The sequence below is a fragment of the Trachinotus anak genome, unplaced genomic scaffold (genome assembly GCF_046630095.1).
Source record: "Trachinotus anak isolate AG129_WGS33_773 ecotype Australia unplaced genomic scaffold, CSIRO_AGI_Tana_v1 ptg000004l, whole genome shotgun sequence".
NCBI lineage: Eukaryota > Metazoa > Chordata > Actinopteri > Carangiformes > Carangidae > Trachinotus > Trachinotus anak.
Window position 1 is genome coordinate 19,285,304 of NW_027273855.1, and position 12,000 is coordinate 19,297,303.

Genomic DNA, 12,000 nt, shown 5'->3' on the forward strand with positions numbered 1-12,000 from the left:
CCACCAGCCAATCGCAGCCCACAGGGACGATGAGCAAGGTGTGCTTGCTGGGCACACAGTGCTGTAGGTGAGAGAGCTAAACATAATCACTAGGTATTGACATGTTACGGCAGAGGAAGTGTAATGCCAGCTGGTCAAATCTGACACAGTGAGGATTTCATCACAATCATAACGAGTCAGTTCTCTTTTTCACATTAATCACTTGTTCATGATCTGCGTGCAGTGGCATCATGTGCTTTTCTTTCAAGCATGAAACCACAAAAGACCACTCACACATTTTATTGTGAAACCACTGCCTATGGGAGCTATGGGAATGTCCTGTGTAATGTAGTAATAAGTCATATGCTCTCTTTACTGTACATTGTGCCACAGTTCCCCTCACTTATGACCTGGTGTAAACCCTCGAGGGAGGCTTTCTTCACCTCACAGAGACAACAAGTACAAGTGGGGAAAAGACAGACAGCTTTTGAAGAGCATTTTGAACTATTAGATTTGTTCAATAAAATTTAATCCTGTCTGAACTGGCCTGTACTCTTAATGATTAAATGCTGAACTAACTTAAATAAAACTTTAAATTTTATCCATTAAACCACATCTGACTGGATACTTTTATGATCTTTCTGTCATCACTGGAGAAACGTATGACTCAGTTCCAGAGCTGGGGCTGTCAGAACAGGTCCGGTCACAAGAGCAGCTTACATGGCAGGGACTTCTCCACAGTACAATGTCTATGGGAGTAGGAATTTATGACGTGCACCTGAAGTGAAGTGAGAGATTATTTTAGACTCTTTATTTCCCTGCTGAATCGAGCGATTCTGTCATTTTAATATTAAAATTAAACATGTTTCCACCATTTATCTTATTGTTTTTTTTTGTCATATCCATTGTAACCTGTGAATCCCTCACCATGATTAAAAATAAATAACTAATCACAAGTTGAAAAAAAAAATGCTTCTTAAGGGCACATGAAGCAGCTGGCCCTGACCAGCAAATCACACAAACATAATGATTTTTTTTTTTTAGTAAAAAAATCATAAATATATATAAATTATCCCATGTTAAGATGGGTAGGTAAAGATGGTATTTGTTGTTTACTGTTTAAAAAAAATAGTAAATATTTGTTTAAGTACATCCTTACTGTATTATATAAATGTCAATATTTACAAATAAAAATTCATTAAAAAAAAAAGTTCTAATTATGTACATTACATGCTATTGACTGTAAATCAATATCAGTGATTTATAAATCAAAATCACCAGTGTGAATATGTAAAACTGATGCCTTATGACAGGTTTAAATACCCCCCACTAAAATTTGGTGATGACATGATGATATATCCCTTTGACAATATCAACCCCTGATGAGGAAAACAAATAGGAGTCATAGGAGAAAGCACAGTGAGGAAAAAAAACATTTACATTCTGTAAAACAGAGCCTCAAACACAACAGTTTCTCTGCTTCACAGGCCAAAGATTTCAACTCAAAGTGAACCTCTGGCTTTGGAGCCTTCAAAAAGTAATAAACACTTTACAGCTTGTTGTAATTTTTCTTTTGTATTCCTGTATTTTTAGTCTGTGTATCACTGTTTTTGGGTTTTCACAGACATCATCAGGCTCAGTTGGGTAACGGTGAAGAGATACACCCAAACAGATTACGGCTACTTCACAGATCATATCCTCTTTTAATCTGCCTCGTACGAGTCAGAGCTATTGTAAACTATAACTCTAAACTTGAGTCATCTCAAACACAAGCTCTGGATGTCCTCAGACACAGCACTGCATAGAGATGAAAATAAATGTATATGTTAGATCTTTTTTTCTCTCAGCCATACATTTTAACTGAATATGGAAAAATTTGATTAAATATCTAAAATAATTTCAACAAAGGTCATCACTAATTTCATGTCGAGCAAGCATTATCTGTTGAAAGTTTCTGTTTGACTGGAGCCCAGGAGTAGGAGGGAGATTGTGATCAAACACTAAGAGAGCGTGGGAGGGTGTGACTACAGCACTAATCGAGAGATCACATGGTGTGTGTGTGTCTGTGTGTGCGTTCACATGCATGTATCTTTTGCTCTTGTGATCATTAGGCACCATGCAGGCCAAACGTCTTGGTATCATTTCCTCTCTCCTTCTGTCTCTCCCATTCTCACTTCTGCATTCACGCTACAACATCCTATAAACACAGATGTAAATAGAACTGGGAAACAACACGACTTTGTTCGCTGAGTAAACAGTCAAAAATGAGAATTATGAAAAAGAAAAAAAAAAAGATCAGCCATATTTTCCCTTTAACTTGAGGTTATACTTTTGGAAAAATGTTTCCTCAGTTCACTGATGATACTTCTGACTCAGTGAGGCTCAAAATTACAAAAACGCACAAACTGATGGAATCAGATTGCCAGCAGAATCTGTCATATTCACATGGGCGTGTTAACAAAAACAATTGTGAGGCGTGTCAGTTTCAGTGATGGATGTGCATGTGCTCACAGTGTGATGTAGAGTGCTGTACGGTGTGGAAAAGTGACCAATCAGGGGTTTTCAATGGTGTAAACAGGCAGAGCGCAAATGCAAATAGACTGATAAGGAGCCGTCACACATGTCAAACACACCTTGACAGCAGGGGTGTCAGGGTCTCTGCGGGTCAAACCTGACACTGCTGTCCCTTGAATCTGGTGTCTGGAGGAAATTCAGCTCCTCACCATCATAAGTTAACAGTTTCTGATGCTGAGGAGGCCAAAGGGGCTGAGAGAAAGTGTGTAAACTCAGTTAATCCATTGGAAAAAATGGATAAATGGATAAATAATCACTGAGCTAATGAAAGCATAACGAGGAAAGCCAAGGAAGGGGAATCTTTGACAGTCATTTTTCTGGGAAAATGTATTCACAAAAACCGTGAAAAAGAGCCAATCACATGGCAGCGAGACACAAACCCGTGATTCCTGCCAAAACACACACATACACACACACACACACACACACACACACACACACACACACACACACACACACATACACACACACACACACAGACACTCGGCAGTGACAAAGCCAACATGAGACAATTTCACAACTGTGTGTGTGTGTTACATGCCTTTGTATACCGTATGTGCGTGTGTGTGTGTGTGTGTGTGTGTGTGTGTGAGTTCGTGTGTGAAAGTGACTCACCCCGTGTCAGTTACTCCTCTACTAAAGTGTCCTTTCCTTTTTTACTTCACACCTCTCCAGTTTGCTATTTTTGGGCCATGTTAGCAGAACTAGTAGTATCCAGCAGATCTCACACACACACACACACACACACACACACACACACACACACACACACATACACACACACACACTACAACATGCAAAACCCATTGGGAGTGTTTTGGAAGAGGGAGAGGAGACGTGCATCTTTCATGGTGCACTGGCACAATAGCTGATTCGATGGAGCAGACAGAAATATCCAGGGTTACTCGCAAAGTGAAAAATATCGTATTGCATAAGATGGTGAAAGGACCTGACCACGTAAATGCAACAGTAGCTCTCTCCCACTAAGGCACGCATACACACTCACTCTCTCTCTCTCTCTCTCTCTCACACACACACACACACACACACACACACACAGAAATGTCCTAATAGTGTCCTGCAGGGAGGCGGGCAGAGGCGGGCCGGGCTAGAGAAACTGGAGCTGAGGCAGAGTGCTGACTCAGGGAACAAACCAGTGAGAGAGGGTGTGTATGTGTATGTGTGTGTGTGTGTGTGTATGTATGTGTGTGTGTGTGTGTGTGTGTGAGAGAGAGAAAGACAGAGAGAGGAGGACATTGTGCTACACAGAGGCCTCACAACTTGCGTGTGCAAACCATAATGTCCTGACCACCACTCTGAGCACTTTATATTGTTTTAGCCACCACTTTGAGGTTAAGGCCAAAGCTGCTTGCTGCCGTGACAACGGAACCAAAAACCAAAGTCCTACTCTTGTAAGAATTCCATTGAGAAAAAGGAGAAGTAAAAAGGAGAAGTCTATTTCAGTCTTTATCTTTTAGTTGTATTATTTCACTCCTCAGTTGTTTTTCTGAGTAACTGCTTTGTCAGTGCTGTGACGCTTGTTCCACTATGCTTAACTGCCAAGGCTGATTCAGATTTAGTAGAACTTGAAACTTATTGTCTTAGCTTTAAGTATTTTTTAACCATTTGTTTCAGTCATGGACATAATGTACTGACTAAGTTAACTGCAGAGATCCAGGAAAGCTGTGACGTCGCTAAAAATCAGTCAGATGGAGGCAAAATCATGAGATTTTAAACCAAATCCCACATTAATCCCCATAATTTATGTGGAAGAGAAAAAGGAATGTGAATTGTGAAACTGTCCATTGGAAATAGGGCTGCAGTAAACAATTATTTTCATTATTGATTAATCAGCTTATTATTTTTGGGATGAATTAATTGCTTAGTGAATCAAATGTCAGGAAACTGTGAAAAAAATCCCATCAGCACTTCCTAAAACCCAAAGTGACTTCTTCAAATGTCTTGTTTTGTTCAACCAAAAGTCCAAACATATCAGACAAAGAAACTAATCAAGAAAAAGATATAGAAAAACCTGAAAACAGAGAATGAGACGATGGATTATCAAATATCAAAATAGTTACTGTTTCCAATTTAGTGGTAAACAACCATCACAGTTTACAGACCAACTTGCAAGTTCCCGTACTTGGAGACAGTTTTTCAGTACAACAAGGGCAGTGATTGGCACTAGACTCAAAGGTTTGGGAGATGATTCTGGGGGGAAGTGAAGTCTGTTTCTCCATCGATGTGTGTTTCCCCATACTTAATCTGAAACCAACTTTATCTATAACCACAACCAGTGGCCTGCATGATGCTTACCTTGACACCAACCTCACCCTAACCCTAGCCAGTTATCTCTGCCCATATCTCTGAGCCTTGAAATCTAATATCTACCATGAGAGATTATTGCTGACGTCTTTGGTACACTCACTTTCAGTTTTACCTCCAAAAAAAAAAAAGGTTGGCCTCTCGATTATCTGACCTCCAGAGTTTCATGCCCCATCAGGATTTTGCTGTAGCACTGTTTCCATGTTCGCAGACCTCAGCTGTTATTTTGGTCAGTATGATGTTATCATACCTGATAACAATGATGTAGAAATGATGAAGAAATGAAAACCTAAACCATAAAAATAATTGTAGTAAAGTGAAAGCCATGCTGTCTGGCCGGCACCCAAACTGTCACTGTGTGTGTGTGTGTGTGCATGAACACAAGGTATGTGTGGGTATGTGATTGTGGATGTGTAATGTGATGTATATAGACTGTGCTCTAAACAGAAGAGGAGCGAGTCAGCAACATCCAGGTGGTTTTGTTTTACCCTCAGATTTCACTTCCCCCATTCTCTCTCTCTCTCTCCATTTCTCTCTCTCCTCCTTCCTCTCTCATTGCTCTCTCTCCCACACTTGTCCCCTTGTTGTCTCCCTCTGTTTTTCCTGCTTCATTATTTGTCCTTTCTCTCTGGCTAAAAATACTTGCTGCCCTGTCACTATAACAGATCACCTCAGAGAGGAAATTTGCTGCCAGCAGCGGACAGTGTTTGATACAAGCAGCAACACCACCCACACACACACACACACACACACACACACACACACACACACACACACACACACACACACACACGCACACACACGCACACACACACACTGAACACACACATACCATGAGACTTGGATCATAACGGTGTCAGTGGATTAGTATTTGCGACTGTAGGCTGATATATAAAGTGTGTTTGTGTGCGTGTTAGGCAAACAGGTGCAGGAACCTCATGAGGCTGACTGAGCTGTTGGAGGGTTGACAATGTAGGTGCAATAGTTACATTAGGTCACAGCAGTCGTAGAGGTGGAATAACAGATACTATCTCACTTACACACACACATACACACACACACACACACACACACACACACAGACAGGGTTGCACCTGTGCTTTGCTGTTCAAAATAACTGGAATATATTGTGTGAGAGATCCACTGAGTGGAGTGATGCAGACAAAGAAAATATGTGTGAGCAAATGTCCAAGGGTACGTGTGAAAATGGGTTTTTATGCAGGAGAGAGAAAGAGAGGGAGAGAGAGTGCGAAAAAGAGTGGGGTTGACAGGCCACTCTTGTGACTCGTAGGAAAATTAAATAAACAACAACTTCTCACTCCTGCTTTCACACTTGATGTGCAACTCAGCCGAGTCTGTCAGAGACACCGTATAAGGTGTCACTGTTTAGTGCTCTGGAGAATTTTCCTTCATGTTGCCTGTTCCCATGGCAACTGAGTGGTGACCTGCGGTGACCCCCGAGGACTGGAGAGGGACGGAGGTGAAGTTGTCACTTAGCGCAGGTCAGCGGATGAATATTATTGCATTCATCATTTCCTGCAGGTCACCATGGTGAAGTTGATGATGGTAAAGATGGACTGTGTCTCTATGGAGGAAATGATCTGCAGCGCATGAACCTGTGTACTACCATTCATGTGTCAGTTTGTAAACGTCATGTACATATGCCAATATTATGTTTTCATTGTGTTTGTTATATGTGATAACTGCGTGTTTTCTTGCACTCAGGGAGGCCTCCCCCTTTCTGTTTTTTCTTTCTCGCCATCTCTTTCTGTGTGTGTGTGTGTGTATGTAAAAGCACGTAACACAGCCCTGCTACCTGTATTTCAACAGGCCGTGTTGTCTCATTATCAGAGTGACATTTGTGCAGTCCTCCGGAGCCATCTGGATGCGTCCCACACACATGTGAGAGAAACCAGCCTGGGTTTGGATCTGACTCACATCAAACAGCCTCTCTGCCCACACACACACGCACGCACACACACACACACACACACACACACACACACACACACACACACACACACACACACACTAACACACAAACACCATATACAGACAGCACAAACAGAGCAGTTTCCAGTGGCGAATATTTGACATTTAACGAATAGTGAAATGACAGAGACTGAGAGAAAAATTCCAACAGATGCTTCACAGTTAGAATTTCCAATCATAACATTGGAGGTTCATTGAAAACAGCTGCATGTAAAGCTGTGGACAGTTGAAAAGCATGCACAGAAAGTAGTGCCCTCTGCGACTAATGTCAGTCTCAGTGAACCATGTCATCTCAAACATGTGTGTGTGTGTGTGTGTGTGTGTGTGTGTGTGTGTGTGTGTGTGTGCGCGCATGTACATGTATGGGACAGCCCCACAATGCATGCAAATGGCCATAGAAGTGCCAAAGGTTGGAGTTGTGAAACCACGTCTATGGCTCAGTGGCACAGGAGAAGATGAACATCAACTTGAGGTACCAGAATGCTTCATTGTCCAGGAAAGTCCCAAAATTTAATATATGATCAGAGCTATTGCTTTGCTTTCAGTTTCAACAAGATAATATCACTGAATGTGAAAGAACATGGCCTTGAAAAAGAAACAGCAATCAACTAACACTGAAGAAAAAAATTCCTAAAACAAATGGTCGCATTTTCTGAAGGAATGAAAACATATTTTTTGTTGTTCCTGCTTATGTTATTTTAAATTCCTAGAATCACTACTGAATTTATCTCGTAAATGTTTGTGGTCTGGTATGTGTAACGTGTACTGTAGTTACTAGGAGTGAAGAGGACAGACAAAAGGCTCTTGTGAGTCAAACACAGAAGAGATCGGAGACTCTAAGTGTGTTCATTCTAAAATGCTGCATCTGGACCAATTTTATATCCTGGTTTCAGAGCAAGCTGTAACCTACAGCGGGGACGCTATGACTGTCGCTCGACATTTGTGAAAAGACCAAATGCAGTTTCACTATGACTTGTCAGTGCAGCCAGCCAGAGAAAAACACAAGTGCACACATGTGAACCAAGAAACTTCAAAGTTAGCACACTGAGTCATTATCAAATAAATGCTATTGGTGTAGTGTGAGAAGATGCATGCACATTTTAGACTTCTCTCTCTGGGGCTTTCTACGCAGGATCGTGGGCCTCCAGAGTCCATTACTTGAGTGGCTCTGTGCATGCAGGTTGCAGAATGTCACTGTGATGATCACTGGCATGCTAAAGCTCTGCTGCATGCGAGGTAGGCCTCTCTTTATCCCCTTCATCTCTCTCTCTCTTTCCCTCCTACCTTCTCTCATTTATAATTGATTGCTCCCACTGTACCAACTTCATTTGCTGGCTGTGAATAATGAATGAGACACGGAGTGGAGGCGCTTTTTCCTCTCCGCTGGTTTGATACCCGATTAGCCGTTTACAGTGTATCTATGCTATCCGTGACCAGGCCCGGGGTTCCGCTGGGTTCCAGCGTTTCTTCACTTGGTGGCACACCAAGTGAAGAAACGCTGCTACGATGGCTGCACCGCCTCGGGGAGAAAAGGCATGACCGTGCAAAAAAATAATAATAAAATCAATCCCATTGATAAGCGTTATTCAAAACCAAGAAACAAGCATCATTTATGACCAGGCAACAGCCGTGCGCTAAAGCAACAAGCATGTTGTTTTAATACATGATTGAAGCTTGTGAGGCAGTGAACCAGCTGGGCTGTTGCATGGAAATGAACCCCGTGACTTATGGTGAATGTATAATTCCCATTATAACAGCCTTGCACGCACACACACACACACACACACACACACAGATGGGTGCACATGCTACATACTGTACCTTGCGCACAGTCACACACTTTCAAACACACACGCAAACCCACACGCACAGACACATACTGTTACTCTGCTGCAGTGAGATGTGCTCCTTTGAAGTTCATGCCATGTGATGCACATTCCACTTACCTCCTCCACGCAGCTCAATGGACTCTCAAGCTGTGTCCAACACGCACATTCACTCTCTCACACTCAACTCACACTTGCTTAACTGGGTTCATTAATAGCGTGTTTCAGTTCCACAATGTGCTGCAGAAGTGCAAGCAAAGCAATTTCGAACTCAGGGCCCGAGGATGACGTTACTGTTTGTTGGGGGGTAAAGTTACGTCAACCAGAGGCTCAAAACGGCACCGCACACGTCTTGGAAAAGCTGACATGGGTGGCATGCCTCTACCCCACCCACCCCTTACTATCCCACTCACATGCCCACACACACAAACACACATACACACATCCTCATTCATGAGAAAAGGACAAGCACAGACACAGATAAAAGAGCCACGCTGTTACCAGTCTGCTGCTGGGGAAAGTTGTAATGACACAGCAGCTGTTCGACTTTCTGCAACCTGATGGAATGAGTGTGTGTTTGCATTTGGAAAGAACAGCCATGGTGATGATGAGATGATGACGGTGTGAAGAGGGAAGACAGCAGTGAAGAGACAGTGGAGGTTGGGAATGAGGATGATATCTATGGCGATTCCATTTTCAGCTCTGTCTCTGATTCCACTCCTCCCTCTGTCACCCCCTCTCTTTCTGTCCTTCTCTTTCTCTGGCCACACATCGGCACACAGAGGGTCCCTGGGTGTGTGCCTGAACCCTACACAGTTACAGGCTGTCTGAGTCTGAATAAGTCTTGATCTGCAGAGGTTTGATACGCAGAGTCGCAGTTATAAAGAGAGACAGAGGAAGGGTTTGCAAGTGAAAAGACTAAGAAAACAAGAGAGCGTGAGCGCGTGAGAATGAGAGATGTACTGTAGGGAGCTGGAGGGAGATGGAGAGAGAAAGCAAGAGAGAGACGGAGGGAGAATAGATGAGCATGAGAATGGGTGAGAGAGATAAATAGAGACAGAGCGAGCAGGAGGAGGGGGAGAGTGTAAACAGCAGAAGGTTCACTGGGTTCAGTGTGCAGTAGAGAAGCTGAAAGATGGGCATCAGAACTCAAAGCCCAGGGGGCTGGATAGTGGTGCGTGACTCACATACTCATGCATACATTCACACACACACACACACACACACACACACACACACGCACATATATGCACATGCACACAGACTCCGTGTGTGCTCCGTGGTGAGAAACATCTAAATGCTATTTTATTCCTGAACATGAACCATTACACACACAAACCCCAGGGAGACAATCTGAGATATAAATAATAAAGTCATTTGAAAACTGTGACACATTGACACCTTTTTTTTTGCCTTTTCATTACAGTACCACCAACAAATCCGTTCACAGATTTAATCACTGTTATGTTACCTTTGCAAAACATTAACTCCTTCATACAATGGACTCTATTGCATTTTTTTTTGTTGTTGTGTTGACTCACAAAATACGTAGCATCACGCAACATGATCTGACATTTTCAGAGACAAGAAAAAAAAATAGTTGGCCTTTATATTTAGAGGTCACCCAAAACATGTTACTGTGTGGTTTGCATTTTTATCTGACAATGACTAAGATCCACAAGAAAATACTAAGTTCAGTGCTGTATATCAGTGGCAAAGGCTCAGCATGACGAGTCAAACCGATACTGTCAGTCCCCCAGTCCAAGCAGCCTGTTTTCTCCACATGAGTCACTAGATCTTATTTAGACACCGAAAAACATTGCACACACTTGCAAAACTGACATCACAAACCATTATGTTACCCCAGAAGTGATCCTTCCAGGTGCACTCTTTCGCAGCTTGTGTGTAGAGACACATCACACAATCAAAGAGCTGTGACTATTTCATACCTTACTGAGTGAACTATAGATCACAGCTGAGACGAGCAATGTTATACTGAGCTTTTGTGCTGTCATAAAGTTGTGATAAAATAACAGGTAAATACACCAATCAGCCACCGCATTACCAGTTTAGTGCTTTTAAGGTTGTGGCTGCTCGGTGTATACTGTAACTGTCAGATCCACTGCTGGCAAGGACAAACAGGGAGCAGTGTATGTGGTGGTTGTATTTATAAAACACTGCTGCTTTAAAAGAAGCTGTCACTCACTATGTTGCATTCTTTACAATGTCTGGCAAGACAAAGCTCTGCTTCACACAAAAGGTTGTGCATCTCACAGCTGAAGCAAACACATTCCTAACAACTTTCTACTCTCACAAAGGCTAATTAACACCTCGACAGAGCTGCGTGCTCCTCTCTCTGAGAACAAAGGCATTGCAACTGTCGCCTCTCCGTCCTGCCACATTTAGCAAACAGCACCTAGATACTGTCTAACAGGGAGGCTCAGAGGCACAAGTTGGAATACTGGCAGGCAGGTGTGCACATTCGTGCATGTGGCACTTGGATGTCTGTTGCCATGGTGACCCCCAGAATATCCCCACACAGCACAATGTGATATTTTTAATAAAGTTTGAGGGCTTTGACTTCGCTGTCTGGTAAGGCTGAGAAAATGTGAAGTGAAGATGTCAACTTTTTTTTTTTTTTTTTTTTGTCTGTTGCTGAGGCTCAGCTGTGTGAATTCACCTGAGAAAATCCACCAGTGTATGTCAGCATGTTTATTGTGTATAGCACAACCACAATTTAACATAAATGCAAAGGCAATAGTAACTATAGTGACCATGAATAGTGTGTGTGTGCGTGGATGTGAATACATGTGTGTGTGAATGTATGTGTGCATGCGCAAATGTGTATATTTACCACAGTATGACTCACAAGCCACATCAGAGACTATGCTGCAGAAAATTGAGACAACACAGTTTCAAAGAGGAAGCCAGCACTGACAGAGCTGAAACACACACACACACACACACACACACACACGTATGCACACACACTCATGCACACACGGATATAGTCATTGGAAATCCCCTTTTGTTCACCTGAATGAATTAAACCTGGGAGTATCTGAAACCTGAAATACAAATTTCTAATGTGATTCATTTTCCAAACAGACATCTAATCAGAAGCAACTCAAACTACAGACACACTTGATTTACTGCTGGTCAAGATAACAACAAATCTAAAAAATATATGAGTTTCCTGATATTGACAGCAAGTATTATGATTCTTATTTATGGCATTTTACTCAGGGAAGTGGTGATGTCCCTTTTTGTGTTACAAAGAAAAAAAAAAGAAAAAAGAAAGATA